This window comes from Amia ocellicauda, chromosome 12 (assembly GCF_036373705.1).
Source record: "Amia ocellicauda isolate fAmiCal2 chromosome 12, fAmiCal2.hap1, whole genome shotgun sequence".
NCBI classification, from domain to species: Eukaryota; Metazoa; Chordata; class Actinopteri; order Amiiformes; family Amiidae; genus Amia; species Amia ocellicauda.
In genome coordinates this window covers 39,466,923-39,474,503 of record NC_089861.1, presented here as the reverse complement: position 1 = coordinate 39,474,503, position 7,581 = coordinate 39,466,923, and the positions used below count along the sequence as shown (strand labels likewise).

At 41.3% G+C, this 7,581-nt stretch overlaps 1 non-coding gene across 1 annotated transcript; it reads right to left on the bottom strand.

Moving 5' to 3' along the window:
* Positions 1-614: 614 nt before the first annotated feature.
* Positions 615-705, bottom strand: trnar-ucu (transfer RNA arginine (anticodon UCU)). Its single transcript is given in 2 exon segments — positions 615-650; positions 669-705. It is a non-coding gene; the product is annotated as a tRNA-Arg (tRNA).
* Between the last annotated feature and the right edge of the window lie 6,876 nt (positions 706-7,581).

Here is a 7,581-nt window from a genome sequence, read left to right as displayed (position 1 = left end):
CATTGTGGCACAGAACCACAAAACTGTACGACGAAGATACTCTTCTGCATGCCTGCAGATGACTGGGCGTCTCAGCGTGATTTGACAAGTAGCATTTACAGTTGTGTTTTTTAAATCCCTGTCTCGCTGATTTTGAGACGGATGGAAATGATGGGTTCTTCTATTTGGTAAAATGGCTTTGCTCACTCGAGAGGCAGCCAGGTTAAGCGGGCAATAATGCACAAGTAGCTCTGTCTTGCGAATCTTGGAACTGTCCATTGGACGTACACGGCGTCAGTCGTCAAGAAATGTCAAACAAGGAATGCCCACAACGATGGTGGGATAGAAAGCCACGGGTGCAAAATACAACGGCTTAGTAGTCCATGGCCTTAAGTACAAGGCCACCTGATCCAGCTGTTCCCGGAGATGCAACTGACACGGAGGGGGACTGGTACAGTGACAGTGGCTAGGAAAAGAAGCAGCGTATGAGGTCTTGATAGTCAAGCAAGGATTTGGGACAAAGTTGGCATTCCAGAAAAGTAAGAAGTGAAGGCATCAGCGAGGCACTTGACTGCAAGATACCTCTGGCTGTCACGAGGAAGCCCAGCAAGCTCTAAGTTTCATGAAGTGAGCACTGACTCTGTTGGGACTCGAACCCACAACCTTTGAATGACCACTGCCCTTTTCACTAGAAGTCCAACGCGCTATCCATTGCGCCACAGAGCCACGCAAGACATTTGTCACCATACTGTTCTGCACGCCTACTGATGACGGGGCATCTCAGCGTGCTTGTAGAAGTAGCATTTTCAGATGTGTTTTTTAATCCCTGTCTCGCTGATATTGACACAAAAGGAAATGATGGGTTCTTCTTTTAGATAATGCGGCTCATGTTGACTTGACTGTGAGGGGAAGTATTTGTCAAGCACACTGTCTGTGTCTGTCTGGCTGTCTGTGTGTGTCTGTGCTTGTGTGTGTGTGTCTCTGTGTGTGATGTGGGACAGTGCCCTGTCTGAGTGCCAAATATATTATATTCCCACCATTGTTGCAGCAAGATTGTGTAACCCATATATGAATTTAAGCTTTGTGTATGGCTCCGGAGAGGACAGGTACAGTAGTTCTGTGCAGGTGATTTTTAGAAAAACATTTTCATCCAAGGACATAGAAAGAACATAATGTAAGACACAGGAGACGTGTGTGTTAAAGTTTGAGGTACCTCATTACCATCATCTAGTTGCCCAGAAACCAAAGGGAGTCCTCTTGTATATGATAGCAAGTTCTTTAGAAAAACTTTAGATGTGTCTTGCCCAGTGACCATCTCCGGAGCGCTTCGTTGTAGCTCAATAAACTTTTTTGGTATTATTTCAGTTAAATCAGGTCCTGATTATTCCTTGTCCGCCTGTTTATTGAGGGAGTAAAATTTGTCCCTATTAGTGCGTCTGTGTCTGTGTCTCTGTGTGTGTGTGTCTGTGGAGGGTTGACATTTTTGATATCCATAACATCAGAGCAGATGAGCTGAACATGTTTCCTTTTATGCACACTGGGCACACTATATTGAATAGCGATAACACTACACACATATGAACACCAAATTATTGCTGAATCTATAGTTATGTTAACTCTGAAAATGATAAAATGATCATCTGAAACACACAACAATAAAGCAACGAACATCATTCCACAAAGCAAAGCGAGCACATACAAGGATACTGTAAATTGTAACTGTACGCATACACTAATGTACAAGCACAATGACCATGAACTCAGACCCAATTCTTGGTGGGGGGGGTTTAAGACTAGAAAAGTCACTGGTGCCATCACTGGTATACATTGATTACAGATCGGGCCCTGTGTTCAGTGTGGCCACTGCTACCTACCTACATACCAGAGGAGGCTGGTGCATAGAGGTGCGAGAGAGCAGTTCTGGATCAAACACACCTGCTGCTGCGCTCTGCTCTCCAATGCGCACTGCAGGTCAGTCTCAGGACCAGACAGTGCGCAGTAAGTTGACCATTGAAATACTCTTGCTGTGCTGGATTTTATTTCTGCTATGACACTGACAATTTGATGAATGGTGATAGCTAGTTTAGGGTTACCATACATCAGAGGAGGCTGGTCCACAGAGGCAGAGGAGGTTGCTCCTCCTCTATCTTTGAGTGTTTAGCTGTTACTGTTTCTTCAGTTATATTTGTACTATATTACCTTGTTATAGTGTTAAAATGTATTTTCATTTAATAGTGTGGTTTTTCAAAGTAAATACTTTTTATATACATTAATCATATTAACTAAAACAAATATGATTTTCTTTTTAGTAAAAATAATACTAATCGTTAATGTTATTTATTGTTTGTTATTGATTGTTAAAAAAATATGTTTTAGCTCACAAGTTTTTGTGTTCTTTTCTTGGTAAATCATTTTAGCACCTTTTTGCCATGTATTGAACAAATAAGTGCTGTTTTTTATTTGACCTATTTGTATATATTTGCACAGTATATAATGTTACATAAGGGTCCAGGGATTGAATGTTACACTCATAACTTATTGTTCAGACATTAATACATAGATTTTGTTTTGCATGTAAATACTTGTTTGACGTCATAACACTTTGTTGTAAAAGGTACTTCTTAACATACAGTGTTAAAGATGCATTCTAGTGATGTTGGGGGGAGTTGTGTACCCATTCTCTCCAGTCAGGCATTTTCTTTATTTTTGCATATTAAGGGGACCCTATTTTGTTCACTAATACCATTCCCTCTTGCACTGAACACATGCTCAAGGAATGTGTCCATATTGAAGCACTTTTGGGGGTGAGGCGGGTGGAAAAGTTGTCTGTATTGTCTTGTGTTCATGGCAAGAAGGCATCACCGTTGTCTATTGTGTTCATTTTAAAATACATTTGTCACTAGCAAATGGTAGCAAATATGGTGGTACATTAATGCTGGATTGTTATGAATAGCCCAGCTTATCCTTGTAATTTGCTTCAATCTTGACTTACAAACTGAGTTTTTAAAACCAATTTTAAAAGCATGCCCCCAGACCCCCCTAGCAGACCTCTCTGTAATAATCATGGCCTCCTTATGGCCCCCGCCCCATTTTCAAAATCCTAGAATCAGTGAAATGATTTTTGTCCTGTTTTTCATGTTGTACAGAATTGATTTCTTATTATCATGGTTGTACAGTAAACTGTCCAATTTATTAATTCGGGACCGTTTAGCCTGGAGCTTAGGCTCACTCATATCTTCCTCTTGAAAGTGGCGACTGCAGACGATAGTATGAGGGGTTATGCTGAACTGCTCACACCAAATATTTTGTATCCACTTTTTGAGAGTATCTTCCATGGTAGGGAAAGTATGAAAAGAAAGCTCAACACGCAGTTGAACTAGAGGAAGCCTCACGCAGTGGGACATCTGATACCCCACTCCCCCGCTGTTATTGTGAAAATGGTGCGGTCGAAACACTTGGCCAGTCAGATGTGCGGAACACACTGATGTGCATTTTGCAGCTCAGCAAAGCGGAAACTGACTAGCGAGTCAAAATGCCTCACCAAAGGCAAAAATCAGGGGACAGAGAGGAAAAGGAATCGAAAGAAGCAGAGAGGCAATGGCCACATTTCTTGCAAGGCATGAACACCAGGTATGATAGGCGAAGCTGAACATGGCAAAAGTGAGGAGCTGGTAGACTCGCAAATAAAACGTCAGCTAGAAAGCTTAACCTTTAAGTAACGTTAGCACATTCACTTCACTAGATAAGAAAATAAAACACTGCTTCACTGGCCATGAGAAGGGCTGTGTACCAACCCGGTATTAAACGGGCCACGGTGCTAAATGATTAAAGACTGTAGTATTGATGAGCTCCGACGTTACGGTTCTTTTGAACGTGTCGGTGTCATTGGAAATCACGCAGCTGCAGCCGCTGCTCTGCTCTGTCGGACTGACACACACACACACACACACACACACACACACACACACTATGGCAGGGATGGCGAACCCGTAATGCAACGTCTGAATTTCAGTGTGAATACATACACAATAAAATAGCACCCTTCCCAGTAGCTAGAAATACCACGCATTAGGCTGCTATGGGTTAGATCATGGGTTTTCAAACCGGTCCTGGAGTACCCCCTGCCCTGCTGGTTTTTGTTCCAATTTAGGTTTTAATTACTTAATTGAATGGTATATTGCTTTGTTAGGTCAATTAAGGATTCAATTAAGCAATTTAAGACCTCAGTTGCAGTGAACATTTTGTCAGGGTTCACATCGCAAAATGTGAGACAAATTCACCTCCATTTGCGATGTATTTTCTTCATCGATTCGCTGATTCTGCGATGCATTAAAATACGTTTTTCCGTCCCAAATCAAGCATCGAAAATGCGTATAAGCAATGCTGAGGTACCTCCCCTTTAAGATACGCGTATTTTTTTTATTTTATTGTGACGCCCGAGAGGCGGCCCGCACTCCGTGCCCTGTTACCCGAATCCCGTCCCTCATTGGCCAGCGGGTCTGTCACTCATACAGGGCAGGGCTGTAGCTTTCCAATTACACCAGACACGCCCATATCCGAGTACTTGGCTGCGCTGCGGGTTTGTGTGAGAACAAATAATCACCACTTTTGATAATTGGTAGACCAATTTAAGTTGCTAATCAAGCAACTCGTGTTGCTAAGCAAAATTATATTTGATTAGCATAACTACTATGCAAATTTGAGACAACAAAATGTACGCTGCAGTTGGAACAAAAACCAGCAGGGCAGGGGGTACTCCAGGACCGGTTTGAAAACCACTGGGTTAGACGATTGCACTGACTCCTTTTTTCACACGCAAAATTACATCGAGAGCAACAGACTCACTACTACTGAGTTCAGGCAATAATTACTATGCATGCTATTTAAAGTCGTTCACATTGTCTGGCAAACCCAGCGGATTGTACATCACGCATCACACTCCCCTCACACAGACGCACACAAAGAAAGATATAGAGAGACACAGAGAGAGACAGATAGAGAGAGAGAGAGCGCTACAGTAATTAACGGAGCACAAGAGGTGGCCGCCGAGGCCACACAAAACACGACAAAGTCAGCACAGTTTCCAAATCGACCCTATTATTTAAAATATATTCAAACTCGGCATTTACGTTTTCAAAGGAGCACAATCTGCCGGTTGTCGTGGTTGGATCGATCCATAATAATGCTAACAATGTTCCAATTTACCAACTTACATAGCTAGCTAGCGTTAACTAATTTTACTCAGATCAGTGTAATGTGTGATGCGCTGCATCACTACACTGCATGCTAACGTCCGCAGTTTCACGCAGCAATGACGCAGTGACACAAATGGAACTGGCTGGCACTTATTCTGCTCGGTGATATTCTTGGTTGTTCCATGGTGGTGCTAAAGTGGGGCTGTAGCCTAACCAAGCCATACCCCGCCGCCACCCCTGACGCTGTGCAAGATTTCTATGAGGGCAATTATTGCTGTGAGTGACCTAGACAGATGTCATCATGGGCAGACTCTCTCTATATATATTTTTTTTCACAATAATTCATATTGTCTTGTGCATCATAATAATTGTAACCAGGTGGCTGATGTGTACACTCTACCCTTGGCTAAATTACTGACCATGCCACTCGTTTCGCCCAAATAGTTTTAGATATAATGCGCACAACTCAGGTTTCCCCCTACAAGATCTTTTTAATCAAATAAAAGTAAGCAGAGACCGGAATAAATTGTACAAAATGTTTAACAGTTTATTACAAGCAAAAATCCAAGAATAAAAGCAGGATATGCAATAAACGATTCAATAATTATTCATCTTAAATGCCACAGGCGAACTGGGGTTAGTGAAGTAAAATAAACAAATAAACCACACTACAAACCAAACTCTAAATGTGAAAACAAATCGTGATCATTGTAACAACTCAACTCCAAAAAAGAAACCATTCAAATAAGAAACCCCAACTACCCGTTCACCAAGTGGCAATTAGACAGATGACTTTTAAAACTATTGTACGTTACAAATCATAATATAACAATAGTTTAAAGATGGATAAAAACAAAGAAAAAAATACATAAAATCCATTGTCAGCATGATTAAACAAAAGTTACCTAAAATGCAGTTTAAATCCAGTTACCTCGGGGAGGACAGGTATGCAGAGCAGCTTCCTTCATCCAAATCCTGTCACAGAAAGTTAGATGAGTTGGGAGCTGTGAACACAGGTGGGACTTGATAGGGGTGGGACACTTTCCTGGTTTTCTTCTATTTTTACCCCTGTCAGAGATCCCAGTTTAATACTAATGTCTAATCAGATTAATCTGTGTCCCAGTCTCCCTCTTTCATATGATATGCAAGTATTACTGATGTAACAAATATCATTTTATTTTCTAGAAAGGGGTGAGGTGACACATTAGCTGACTAAAGTAGGTAGAAACTTTTTTTTTTTAATCTATGTACTATTTGTCAATAGTGAAGTCATGCTGGATTCCAAGACGTGTCTCAGGCTGCCCTCTGACAGAGAAGGAGCTTATTAAGGGCATGTGTTGTGTGCAGGGTATTGTTATTGTTGTATTGCTATGACCAGCAGTACATATTGTGATATTGTGGAGCAGTGTAGCACAGTCACTCAGAGATGGCTCACACTCTGGGCCCTCATTCACCACAGCCCAACACTATAATGGGGATCCCAGACTGACGGGTAGTGGCAAAATAAATCAGTTTTCTGTTGGTCTCAGTGTAGGATGTTGTTAATATACACTGCACTGCTGGGTTTACAGGTCACAGTGAGTGTCTCTCCTGGCTGAACAGATTTCACTGATGGAGTCTGAGTCACAGTATACTGTCCGCTGGATTCTGGAAACGAAGAATAAAAATAATGCTTACATATATATGTAATATACATGAAAACAATCTGATTTGGTCTATGAGTTTGATGTGTGCCTGTTTAGATATTACAAAGAAATACATACAAAATGGAAATAATAAAATCAAAATAATTCCCACCCTGAGTGCAGAGTGTCCAGATGAACATGGTGATGAAAGTCATTGTTGATGTGTATTGTGTTGGCATGAAGGGCAGCTGTCGGTCATGAAGTGTTAAACTCACAGGCTGTAAACACTCCCAGAGCACTGAAGCATGTGCTGCCGGTGCCAAGTGTCTCGTTGTCGGACCTGCTGCATGGATTCCCCAGATCACCGCTACCTGTCACCCCTGTCTCAAGTTTTGTGGTTTCCCTTCTAATAATTTCATTCTTTTCTTTCTTCAAATGTACTTAAACCAAGGAGTACAGTTTTTGAACCATTCAAGACGATTTTATTAATTTTCCTTTTTAAAAAAAAACTGGTGGTTCAGTTAATTTGCTACAGAAATTCGATACCCTCTCAGTAATGTTGTGTAGATTGCTAAATGGAGAGTCTTTGACAGCATAAACATATTAACTGTGTAGTGGTGCACCTCAACAGCTTAACAAGCTTTCCATTTCCATTTTCAAAATAAGAAGCAGAATGTGCTCACAGGGCTCCCCAATTATTGACATTTGAGGCCAGAGGAGTAAATTGATGCACATTGAATGTCATATTTTTTTCTCCATAAAGGATCTGAACACGAATTACA